This window comes from Botryllus schlosseri, chromosome 3, assembly GCF_051294905.1.
Source record: "Botryllus schlosseri isolate E-star chromosome 3, Bs_hap1, whole genome shotgun sequence".
Taxonomy (NCBI): domain Eukaryota; kingdom Metazoa; phylum Chordata; class Ascidiacea; order Stolidobranchia; family Styelidae; genus Botryllus; species Botryllus schlosseri.
The window spans coordinates 28737241-28750973 of NC_137238.1; positions in this window are offsets into that span (position 1 = coordinate 28737241).

Consider the following 13733-nt stretch of genomic DNA (forward strand, 5'->3'; position numbering starts at 1 on the left):
GGTGTTGTGTTAACAGGACCGCGTTACAAGCGAGAAGGGCGTTTGTGAAAGGCAGGTTTCTTAATCTGGGTCCAGCCCACCCATTAGGGGTGAAAGCATGGTGTCCTAAATGGTGTGGGCACAGCGAGATTGAATGGCTGACTGGACAAATGGAAAGTATGACGTTAACCAAATGCAAAGGCAATTTTACGACCATTTTTGACCGGCTTGTCGAGCGCTAAATTTGAGAAAACGGGTATCAATGAGAAGCTGCCGCAGTACTGATTATTAAAATATAAATTATATTCTGCTCATGGAACTGGAACCCCCAAAATCAATCACGATTTTTGCATTGTGATCGAGTTGAACATTGTGACGCAACAAACTGTCTGGCTATTTCTGAGCTGCATAGTCTCGTTTTGCCAGACAGTCTTGTTGCGTCAATGTTCTGAAACAAGCTAACCTTCCCAGGACTCTTTCATGCGAGTTGGTATTATTAAAGCCACCTGAAGTGACAAAAGCCCTCCGAAAATATATCGGTAGACTGAAGGAGAAATGACAGTCGGGCTACTATAAATAGAATGTGTTGAGAGATAATACAGGAAACTCCTAGAAAAGGATCGGGAGAAAATTATTTCCGCGATGAGATCGATGGCACTGGCGAAGTGATCTCTTTTCATGATGCATGATGCATCAAAACCTTTTGTGGATGACTGGCAACATTCTTTCCCTCAACGGCTACTGTTGAAGCCGATATTTCCCAGATTCGCTGGGCGCGAAATGAATTTAGGAGAAACTTAGCTGACCTGAGTTTGGAAGCATTGTTACAGTGCAAACGAGTTAAGTCTATTCCACAGCTGTAACAATCAGCTGTTGAGCGTGTTTGTTAGGCTTTTCTCTTTTTTTTGCTTATTGGCACCGATTTCGATGGATATTGCACATTTTGTGGTTTCGTCTGATGTTATTAACCTATGAAATCGTTAGGTTTTTTTTCTACTTATTGTTTGTTGGCATTGATTATACGTAGATGCTGCACATTTTGTGGTGTGTTTTTAGCCCAAATAAAGTGTTTTTGTGACTAATTCGAGGCTGAAACTATCTATTTAGAGGACGATGCCAAAACTGCCAAAAATAAAAATCGAAAAATGCCAAAAATAAGTTATTTTTGGCAGTTCTGGCATATGCCAAAAATAACACGGCCTTCCCATGATGAATATCACTCTTCATCACCGTTCATCATCGTCTCTCATTTCTTCTCTCCAACTCTCTTCGTCTGTCATCTCTTCTCTCTTCGTCTGTCATCTCTTCTCTCCATTTTTCTTTATCTCTCTTCACCCCTCCAAAGTCACAGCTTCCCACATTCGCTTCCCTTCCGCATGTCAACCTTCTGGAAGTATTGAGTAATGCGTCTGCTCTCAGCACAAAGGAAACATTCAAATGATTCACAGAACTTTCCAAAATGCGTTCCGCTACACAGAAAACATCGTACTCATCTGGCTTTATCATACGAAGTAGCAACGGGGCTTATATCAGTCCCTTTCAACCCATGATAGTTAACGATCAATTTCAACTTTTTTGCGATTAGTGTCGTCCTTGTCTGACAAGACATACACGCTTCAGCAACCCCAAAACAACAGACAATTTCAATACCTGATCAGTGATCATTGTCGTTCTCATCGATGCGAGATTCATCACTCTTTTCAGCCTCAGGGAATTGTCAATGAGCAGCAAATGCGTCGCCGGCAAGAGACATTGAAATTACGACTGTCAAATCCTCAAAACTTTATCCAATTTTGATTGCTTGATGCAGGTTGTGATATCGTCCACTCCATCATACCCAGCATCCGTCATGGGCCGCGATAGCTTATGCGAAGTTTATTACGAAGATAGAAGCATGAATTGCCACAAGGCCACAACAGCAACACAACGACAAAAGTCGATCTCTCTCCCGCTGTTGCATGTGATCTGCTCACCGATGCACAGTAGTACACGTCCACCCGTCTTAACTCCAATCAAAACGTACGCAATCAATCTCACGCGAAATGCTCAGCGGACGAGGCATCACTAAACATGAGCTACACCAAGGCACATCAATGAAGCATCTGTGGTCGATCAAAGTTGTGAATAGGTTCTTAGAACTCTGGCTTCGTGTCGGACGTAGTAAAAGTAGTGGATGATTGCGGAAGACTGTAACCGCCGGGAATTATCATTTTAGAGCCGTAACCGTATGCGGGCCGGTCAAATTTACGTCGCGGGTCGTATGTTGTCCGTCCCTGATCTAAATGGTGCGCTGTCAAAACAACATCTGATTCACCTAGCACATGTCAAGAATTTCTCGACCGACACGATTCCGCAGGGGCATATATATTACGATTACATGCAATGTCATAAAACCCAGGGGCATATATATTACGATTACATGCAATGTCATAAAACCCAGACAGCTTGACCAGGAAATTATCTTTCCCATCCGCGACACTGTCGCGACAATTGTAAAATCCTCGTGTGACCCAGCTTGAGAAATCTTGGCTTATTGTATTAAATTTCATTCAGACTACATGCCCGTATTCGTGGATGTTCCTCGAAATCGGTTACGTTTGTCTATCGGCTCATGGCCAGGCATGATCATTTTTAGCAATTTTGTCTGTAGACTCGAATTAACTATTTTGGATTGCGAATTCACCCAACATAAAATTGTCCGCCTCTGCAATAGCTAATATCAATAGTCGATTCACTATGCTTGAAAGATGACCGTCATTCACACAGATCCCAATACCACTTATGATAACAATTCAACATTTACAACAATTTAACATTTTGAATTGCGAATTCACCCAATACAAAACCAACCGCCTCTGCGATATCTAATCTCAATATTCATTAATCTTCCTGGAGGTATAAAACTGCAATGTACAATTGAATTGAAGCTGATTCACTATGCTTGAAAGATGACGGCATTCACACAGATTACAGTACCACTTATGATAACAATGATAAAGAGTCGCTGACAAGCGATACAACGAGCCGACACGTTGGTTTTGTATTATCTTTGAAGTATTTAAATCTGCGATCATGCAGAATTACCGGTTCAATAACTCTGTACACGCCATCTATTCAAAAGACATAGACGAGGAGATATTGTTAGGTTTTGGAAATGTAGAAAGATATGCCAATATACAGGACAAAATCATTCCAATAGCATAAACGATGAGCTGTCAAAGCACCATCTCAGTCACCAACCACACGCCAAGAATTTCTCGACCGACATGATTCCGCAGGAGCATATATAGTACGGTTACATGCCATGGCATAAACCCAGACAACTTGACTAGGAAAATAATTTCGCGCCTGCGACACTGTCGCGACAATTGCAAAATCGTGTATTAGGCTTACGATATGGTTGATAGCAGGGATTCTCAAACTTATTTAATTGAGTTCCCTTCCTAATTATCTGCGTTCATAGCGTATATATCCCTTCAATATAATGCTACATGATGTAACAACAGGAAAATGCCTAGTCATTACACTAAATCCAAAAATTTGGCCTCTCACTATTATTCCAGTATTCCATAAATGGCGCTAAATCCGAATTTCGACAGAGTGGTGAATAGGTTGACTACAAAACGGTCAACACCAAAGAATTGAAGTAAGAAGCGGGTTACTCGGGAGACGAGTTGGAAAAGACCTTTTTTAGTCATGCAATAATATTTATCATAAAAATTTAAACTACTCGTTTTCTCGTCCACTTAGAGATCTGTTGTAACTTGCAAAAAGCGTCCCCTTTTAACAGATCTCAAAATATGGTAATCCAACCTAAAGGTAACTGTGAAACCAGGGAATTCTAGGAGTATTGACAGTCGAAATCAAATATGAGGTGAAGCGCGGAGGGAGCTACCCACCTCGCGAGTAAGGTAGGAAACGATTCCTTCGGGAATAACTATATGGCCCAATTGATAGCAGTTTGACAATTTTTGATGGTATAAGTATTGAAAAGCAAAGTGCGTCGCGGGGTCGCAAACTCTGTTTCCAACGTACAAATAGCCTATTTATTCATCCACAACAGTGGTCGGAAAGGAGGGCGGGTTCCCAATGGCCGCTATACCTTCTCCCGAGATCTCCTTAACTCACCATACCTAATTCATTATCGTTTCACTTAAATACCGAAAACGGACTGATACTTTTTTGTTCTCACTCACGAAACATGCACGTCCCGTAAACGTCGCGGATAAGTGTTGTTGTAGAGTACTTGTAGATATACCTCGTGTTGTGTCGTACATTTTCTCTCCATAGTCTGGCTATGTAGAGTACTAACGTTGGTTAGTTGTCTAACATTTGACTGATGAATGCGAATGACTTAGATACTCCCATCGTCTACCCACGTTAGTTTGAATTGCTTGACTGCGGCATTCATAGCGCTGGGCAGGGTTGCAATGATTTGAGTCGCGATTTTCTGACGACTCGACTTGACTCGAGTCATTTATCAAAATACAAATATACCAAATATATAGGTGGAATTCTAAACCTCCAATAACTTGTAACCGGTGGTAATATGTAGCTAACGGATACCAGAGGATGTCAGTGTAATAATCTGTCGTAGGCCTATGCTATGCATATTTTGTTCTGGGGTAGGTTGAGCAGTTGTTGCCCAATGTAGCGCGGTCTGCCTGGGGCTTCTATCAGTGATTCGGCCGCGGTAAATATTTCTCGAATATAAAAAAACAAATTCGAGAATTCCACTTGCGTAATCAACTGTATTGTAATTTCAGATATCATTTATCGCCTGCGTAAATCATGGCTAGAAAATAAAAACATTGTTTGATACGTTACAGACAGTAGCCTGCACCTAGCGGCAACTGAAATAGATTAGATAGTCTAATTGCAAACCTGTTGGTAAGCCTTATTCACTGTGATGAAACTGTCACGTGAGGCACTAGGGGTCCTGCTGCGCACATGAGACGTTCGTGTAAACGTCCTTATATATCTCACGCGAAGCACCACAAAAATTCGTGATTCTGCGACAACAGCACTTGGTTATATAGGACTGGTGGATAAGAAATTATCAGCCTGAAATAGTTGACTCAAGTGTCAAGATTTTGAAAAGGGGGGATTCCTAGTCCCTAAAACCCCGACAATATGTCACTTTCAGACCGTAACAAATTTGTTGCAGCTACTACAATCCCAATGATTCTGCTCGCCATGAAGATTTGCAAAAGTAATTAAGCATTATTGATAAATAAGATACAAATTATTAATTTATCAAAGAGCCATATTATATAATCAAACGAGCCTTATATAGCTCACAAGCCATAGGTTCCAAACTCTGTCTTTAGGTATCATTGAATCTGTAATTTACTGTAAGATGGTACAATTTAGCATGATGGGTCACGCTTAAATGACAAAATAATATTTCATGTGCTCTCAGCACTTTGCATTTCGGGCGCGCATTCTGAATTGGACTAACACCAAATTGTACAGCCTGTCATACACCTTAAACTTTCGAATATATTATCGTGCTTTGGAGCTGCCGGAAATGTTGAATTGCTCCAGCTCCGGCTCCGGAGCTTTATTCTATCATACAATAGCTCCGGCACCGCATTATTACCACTTCTCCGGCTCCAGCTCCGGCTCCTAATCTGAAAGCTATCGATTGGGTTTGTCTATATCAGGGGTGGCCAACCCGCTGACCACGGGCCGTATGTGGCCCGCGAGGTAATTTCCTATTAAGTTATCGCAATCCTGATATATAACCAAAACGGAATTGCTCAGATTGTGAACTTGCAAGGCCAACCAAAAATTACAAGTCTCGCTGCGACAGTTGGGATGTTGATGACTAAAATATCAGGGCGCTTCTTCGATATACGCCTTAGATCAGAGGTCTCAAACTCAAATGTGCTTGCGGGCCATTTTTCCAGTTTTGACGACGCCGCGGGCCGCAGCATTTATAGGGGTATACTATGTCTTTCCAAGTAGGTCTTATTTGGCGGGAATGAATTATCCTATTGAAAGTGAGCCGATCCAGCAGACTGACAGTAAACACACATCGTCAAAATGTGATTTACGTTTGTATCAATTTAGGCCTGGCACGTAAAGAATCATCACATTTATAGCTGATAATAGAGGCTGATCTGATATCAAAACATTTTTAAGTTGAGCATTGTAATTCCAATCCAGAATTCGTGTATACTTCTGATAAGTAGGCTATTAATCTCATGGCCAAATATCTTCAAATATAGAAATAGGAATATAGAAACATATTATTGAATGTGTCCAAGTGATTGAAATGTCGGAACGCCGAACGACCCATTTCTGTTACATCGTTGGAGCGTACCACTACGGTACTCGGTACCTTTAAGTGGCGTTAATAACATGGTTTAGCAACCAAAGGTGTAACTAACAGATTGCCAATGGTTGCCATAACTATACTTGCCTAGTTAGCGAAATACCAAGCTGCGACCTTTTGATCTATTACTATTCCCCTGATACGCGATTAGTTTGTTGCGTCCATGGTTCTAACAAATTTACGGCATTCCGAGTCACTTCAAGTCCACTCGAGTCGTTTTCATTTTGCCATCGAGTTAGCCCGAGTCTGAGTAATTCTAAGAAAGGTCGCGTCCAAGTCCAACTAACAAATTTCAGTCTAGAATCGTCTCAGGGTCCGGTTTGTCATCATGAATTGGAAATTAGCGAAACAGTGAATGTTCCACTGCATGGTAGCGTTTGCAATTGACGTGATAGTGAAGTTTGATGAATAGTTTAGGCCTTTAGGGCTTTCGGAGCAATTTAAGAGGGAATTTTCACTTTATAACCTGAAAAGATATATGTGACACTTATAGTTTGTAAAATTACTAAAAATCTAAAATGTCGTCGCGGGCCGCACAAAATGCTCTGGCGGGCCGCATGCGACCCGCGGGCCGCGTGTTTGAGACCTCTGCCTTAGATCGAAACAGTGTTCCCCGTGGCACCAGGAAATGTTTCACATGAACACAATAAAATTTATAAACGTCAAAATGAATTGTTTTGTGTCTTTGTTATGGAAGGGGGATATTATGGTTGGAGGAATTCAACACTGTCTGTGCCCTGTACATTGCGCCGTGCAAGTAAGGAATTAAACTATGCACATTTACAAGTCACAGTGCGCGATAATTCGGGAATACTAGAGTATCTGGCAGACATCAAGAATGATTACTCAAAAAGATGATTAAAAATTGGAAATCGCGTATCAAATTAGTAATTTGTCTCCAAGATAAAATACCATGGGGTTCTCACATCGCATGGAGTAGCTCGCACCGCGAAAATTTGTTGCTGAGTGTAACGCCGTTTTGGGCTACTATTCTTCTATCCCCTATTTACGCTCGAATATCCTTAATTTTGTGAATGACGATCCTGCGCAGTAATGCATTCAAATAGTTGCTTTTGCATATACGATAACCCCGTCCAATTTTGCGGCCCGATTATAAAACTATCACGAAAAAACGAGTTGGCTATTTGCTCATCCGATGCATAGCAACGATGAGATGGAATTTCTCGGCGCGTGCTCGTCATATCGACATGTGCAACAAAATCACGTTTTCATCCTCTGTCCCATTTCGCGTAATACAAAGCGATCATTATTTTCGAACCGTACAATTGGTCAACAAGGTTGTGATGATGATGAATTGCGGGTATGCCGAACACCCACAATATCCACAAGCATATCTAGCATACCGAGGTTCGGCGCTCATGTATTAATATTGAACATTGAGCATATGACTGCTCTGCTGTTGAATCCCCCGGAACATGTCTAGTCAGTAAAGGTAGCGCCAAAGAGGCAAAGATTCTTAATTTCGCGAAGATCTGCTGCTGAAATCAACAGATATGGTTGTTGTGAATTACGAAGGAGCCGTTGCTCCGGCTCCTTGCTATGGCTCAGGCTCCAAAGACCTGGCGAATTTGCGCTCGTATGTATTTCACAGGACATTCCGAAGCCGGGCTTGTATACTCGCGTGCACATTTGTTCTCGGTTGGTTGACCTACCCAGTGGTTCTCAAACTTTTTTAGACACGCCCTCCTTTATAACAGTGAAAAATGTCGCGCGCCCCTTATCGTCATATCAGAAAATGCAACTAGAATGCTAGCAATCCCAACGGATAGTTTGATGGCATGGAAGGTTATGAATGTTGAAGAGAGAATTCTCAAATATGACATTCGGACTATACACGGAGCAAAAAGCATAAATTTGAGGGAAATCGCGCGTAGCGCGAGAAATGTTTAAGTCGACCGCATAGCTTCGCTCCCCCTTCAGCTGTTTTTCCTCGCCCCAGTTTGAAAACCACTGTAACTAACGAAACATTTTGAAATATGTGGTGGATATCGTGCTGAGCTATAAACGCCTCATTTAAATTTCTGGCACATAAGTGATGTCGTGGCGCGCAAGACTCAGCGGTGACTGGCGTCAATCGTTTACAATTGACATTATCCAAATAATGACAAAAAAATTTAAAATGCAACAAACCAAAGTATCGTATCCAGAAATAACAGGGCATGCAATACGAAGGGTGGCGCAACCGTCGCCATCATGACAGCGACTTGTAGTCTCTACATGTAGCCTACTGTACAGGAGATAGCATATAAATGTGTGATACACAGTTACTACAGTGGTGGGATGACTCGAGTCCTGACTTGACTCGAGTCAAACTCGAATCACCTTTTTCGTATGACTTGACTTGACTCGAGTCTCTTTGCTAAATTGACTTGACTTGACTCGACGTATCAGAATTGTGGATTGACTCGTGACTCGGATCAAAATTGACGAGTCAATTTCAAGTCATCAAGTAATCGGTGTATCTTGCACATGTTCGGATTGTTCGCGAAACGCTGGTGTAACCCATGAGAACGACCAATCATTCAATGATCGTGCGTCTTACTGAGCCTCCATTGTTCCCTCACAAATAGATTGATCACAAACGAAGTGATCGAAGCCTACAGTTTACGTTGTCGCGAACTAGTAGTAAAGTAATTTAATTGCAAAATATTTAGTTCTGTTCCTGTTCTTACCTTAACCAAACCTCTTGTTAAATCGAAATTGAAGAATTCGAATATAGTTTATATACTCCTCAACCATTGGCGCAGGCTCGAATTGTATCATATCAATATGTATAAATGGGTAATGTATTACATCTTATCCATTAGTTTTTCTATTCTCTATTTTGGCTGGTAAATATAAACTGACGTAGTTTAACAGTTCTACGTATACGTGAGCGATGCAGCGCCTTCTTGCATGTATATTTAACTCTATTTTCGTTCATCAGTTCAGAATCAATGGCCACTCAATCTGTATTTCAGACAGCTGGCAAAATGCAATAATCATGCCTCATACGTCGAAAAGGCAACTTGACTTGAATTGTGACTTGACTCGTGACTTGACTCGGAGGGGGCCCAAAATTATTTCGTGAATTAGCATAAATTATATAGTATTGTTGGAAAATTTATGCAGCATTTTCAAAAAATTTCCGTGCCGTGCGCGATTTCAAGTTGCCAAATATCTTGGTTATTGGGTACTCTTCCCCCAAGAAAAAATACGCAAGATTAATAGAAATGGGCATATCGGCGTTGAGCATTACCGAGCCCCGACGCACCAGGACATAAAGTTTTAGGCCACATAACATGCGACTCCCAAGAACTGTGCCAGAACGATCGGCAACGAGAAAACCTTGGCCGAAAAGGACTGCCCTTATGCTGACCGAAAACTTCGTTATATATATACAAAATACATATATAGGTTTGACGTTTGATTGTCCATAGGCGCCTAAATGACTGGCACCGAATGTTCCTGTCTTGGTAATCCAAACCCCAAAAGACAAGTACCATCGCGCAGGTAAAAATTATATGCCAGTGAAGAAATAACAATTTGAAATCGTGTACGTCTTTTAGTTCAGTAGGCTACGTTATGTTTTGGTATAGCAGACTGGAGGTCACGAAATAACATCATGTAACGAAGTCACACCAAGTCCGCCCGCCCGAAGATGTTTAATTATTATTTACGGCCCTTCAGTTTCCAAGACACCTCACTCAGATCTGCTGGTGAATCTGATTACGTGAGTAGAGAGGCCAAGAAATTGATAGCAATATATATGCAATTTCCGATCTTTTTGACCGATTTTATCATGAATTATCGAAAATTTTCGCGCTTCGCGCTTGCTCACTAAATAGTACAAATCATTTCGTGGCAAAAGCGAGCAACATGATGGGGGGGGGGGTCGGTTTATCACCCTACGGGACCCCAAGACCCAAGTTTATTCGGGGCCTGACGAAGTGCTGTTTCGTTCCGGCCATCGGGTATGCGCCCGAAGATGTTAATTATTATTGAGGGGTCCAACCTTTTAAGGCATACTCAGCTCTACCGGTAAATCTGATTACGAGAGCATAGAAAGGATGAAAATTGATAGCAATATATATGCAATTCCCGATCATATTGACCGATTCAATGATGAATAATAGAAATTTTTCGCGCTTCGCGCGTTTAGGCGAGAAAAACTTACTCACAAAATAGACAGCGAATGCAGTTGATAAATAGCGGTAAACAGCATGAGGGGGGTCTGCGCCCCCCCAGAAGTCCGGTTTATCACCATATGGGGGCCCAAGATCAACGTGTTTTTTTTTGGGGGGGGGAGGGGGTGACGAAGTGCTGTTACGGCCCTACCCTGGTACCATCACCGCAATACAAAATCCGCATAATGCCTGGGGTAAAACACTACAACTGACGATCAATTTCCAGACATGGCCCGTCGACGTGAAGTCGCAGATACGCCGTTGTTGTTCGTACTGATAAACATACGACACGAAGCATATAATAAGCCAGCAGCATTCGTAGCGCCAGAACTACGGATGAATGAGCTCGGAACAATTGAATGGGATGCTAATTACCTTCTGTTCACGTAGGTTCATGCGAGCCCGTAACATAATTTCATGCGAACGTTTAACCTAATTTCATGCGCCGCGGGGCACTGCTTTAGAAGGGGTTGGTATCACTGCTGAATGTGGAGATAGCAACTTAGTAGCTGCTTGGTATACTGTCCACGCGTGGCAACGGTAGGTCGAAGAGTGCTACCACTGCAGTGAAGTGTCCATGGGGTAATAGAATAGCCAGTATATAGATTCGTATTATCTTGAGCGTTGTAAACTATATGGTGGTTTGTGTGACTTGCAATTGCAAGGTCAGATCTATTTATCGCAGCAATCCTAGCTCATTTACAGACGGGGTAGGTTTCGTTGAATAGTAATGTACCACGCAGCATATGATATTTGTCAACGGGCACAGTGCTGCACGATACGTCGTCACTATTCTCGTATGATAGCGAACGGTAATCGTGCTTTCATAAACGTGAACAAAACAAACATTTATGACGGTGAATCTAAATGGCTCATAAACTATAGCGGCTTCCTCTTGATGTTATCATTTCACGTTAACTAAGCTATAGAAGTAAAATTCCGATCAGTGCACTTTGCGGATGACCGTAGTGACTGGTATATATGACGAAAAGTCGCTTATAACACAAGGTTTGGGTTGTGATATACATACAGAGGTCATCAAAGTAGTCAAGAAAGCTACTCAAGTAGAAGTAGAAGTAGCGACGAAAAAATCTACTCAAGTACAAGTAGAAGTACTTCTTTCATGAGCAACCTAAAACTACTTGAAGTAGAAGTAGAATTGACTGACTTTAAAAGTACTCAAGTAAGTAAGTAGTTGTGAAAACGAACCTGATTGGATGGATTATAAAAAGGTGCAAATTGAGCTATGTGATAGGTGACGAATTAACATAAATGATAGAGATTTTTTGGGGAAATTTATGCATTTACGCATTGATGTATAGAAATAGGCACTTCGGCATCGGCCATTACCGTGCCACGACGCACCAAGACACATGAAGTTATAGGCCATGTAGCATGCGATTCTGAGAAGTGGGCCAGAACGATCAGTAGCGAGTAGACCTTGGCCGAAAAATACTGCCCTGGTGCTGACCGAAACCTTCGATATATATACATATATGCTTAATTCTCCATGAGAGTCTAAATCACCAGCGCCGAATGTTCCTGTCTTGGCGATCTGAGCCCCACAAGACAAATGCCATCCCGCAACGAACATTATTTGCCAGTAAAGAATTACCAATTTGAAATCGTGTACGTCTTTCAGTTTAGTACGTTTGGGCGATTTCAATATCTTTTGACTTAGCAGATAGGAGGTCACGAAATAGCATAATTTAACGAAGTCATTATACCAACGGGTACGTTCGAAGGATGCCTAATTATTATTTAGTGGTCTTGCCGTTTCAAACACACCTCACTCAGGTCTACCGGTAAATCTGATTACGTGAGCAGAGAAACGATAAAATTGATAGTAATATTTATGCAATTCCAGATCATATTGGCCGATTCAATCATGAATTACAGAAATTTGTCGCGATTGGCGCGTTTTAGGCGATACAAGCTCACTCACCAAAAGTACATCAAATGTAGACGATAAGTACTGGCAAAAGACGTAAATCACGAGGGAGTTCTGTGGGAGGGGGGCGAAGCCCGCCTGAAGTCCGGTTTATCACCCTATGTGGGGGGCAAGACCAACGTTTTTTATTGGGGGGGGGGGGGGCTGACGAAGTGCTCTTTTGGTCCTGAATATGTCCCTTCACTGAAATGCAGGATTGGAATTTGTAATCTGACGTCACGTGACGCCATAGGTCCACGTTCGTGTTAGCACATAACCTTTCAAAAGTGTTCGCGTTCACACGAACCTCAACATTACAGAGGTTCGCACCATCCCCCATACTTGACGTGAATGTAATACCGGAAAATGCTACAACTGCTGTAGTAGCTGATATATTTTCGTATTCACCGACGACACCAATTGTGGCATTGCCCACTAACAGGAGAATAAGTTGTACGTTATGATTGGGCCGCTGTTATGTTAGAATTAGGGATGGTGTGAACGTGAGGTTCACGTTCGCGTTCTGTGTGTGAACCTCGGAAATTTAGAGGTTCGCGTTCACAACAGAACCTTGGTAGGTTCTGCACTGTGAACTTTTTTCATATACTACAATTTTCACTTCATTACAACATCGTTGGTTCAAATTTATTGCATTTCAACTGCAGGCCACTCTATATGCATGGCGCTATAGGCATAAAAAATCATCACTAAACGAGCATGTACCTTGACAATCTCAAAAGTTTTACTTGCTTTGTTGCAAAAGTTTGCTCGAAATATCCAACTTTCCGTTTGTAAATATTTATTGACTCTCTGCTGCGAGCTTGACCCACAATCACAAAACATCACGATCGAAATAAGCTACGTAGGCCTAGTCAGTGAATGATGCTTATTCCACTAATCAATCTAGCAGGCGTATGGGGTCAATCTTTACTTCATATGTTTACTGGATCATTAAAACCAAATCGGTGCGATTGAGGCGTTGGCTACTGCTGTATAACTTGTTAACGGGGTAATATCGAGAGCAAGTATAGAAACCCGTTTCACACTCTGCTCAATATCAATGTAGCAATACTCAGACGCCGAATACATTTTCCGATCTGTCATACGAAAAAGGTGACTCGAGTCTGACTTGAGTTAAGTCATGACTCGAGTCATCCCAACCCTGCTACAAGGCTATAATCTGCATCTTCCTTGCCCGACGGCATATGCACATCATGTAGCCTACTCATGGTATGCATATACGCAGATCGTGTGTATGTATATCATGAGTCGGTGTATATGCCGCAAGAACATCAAA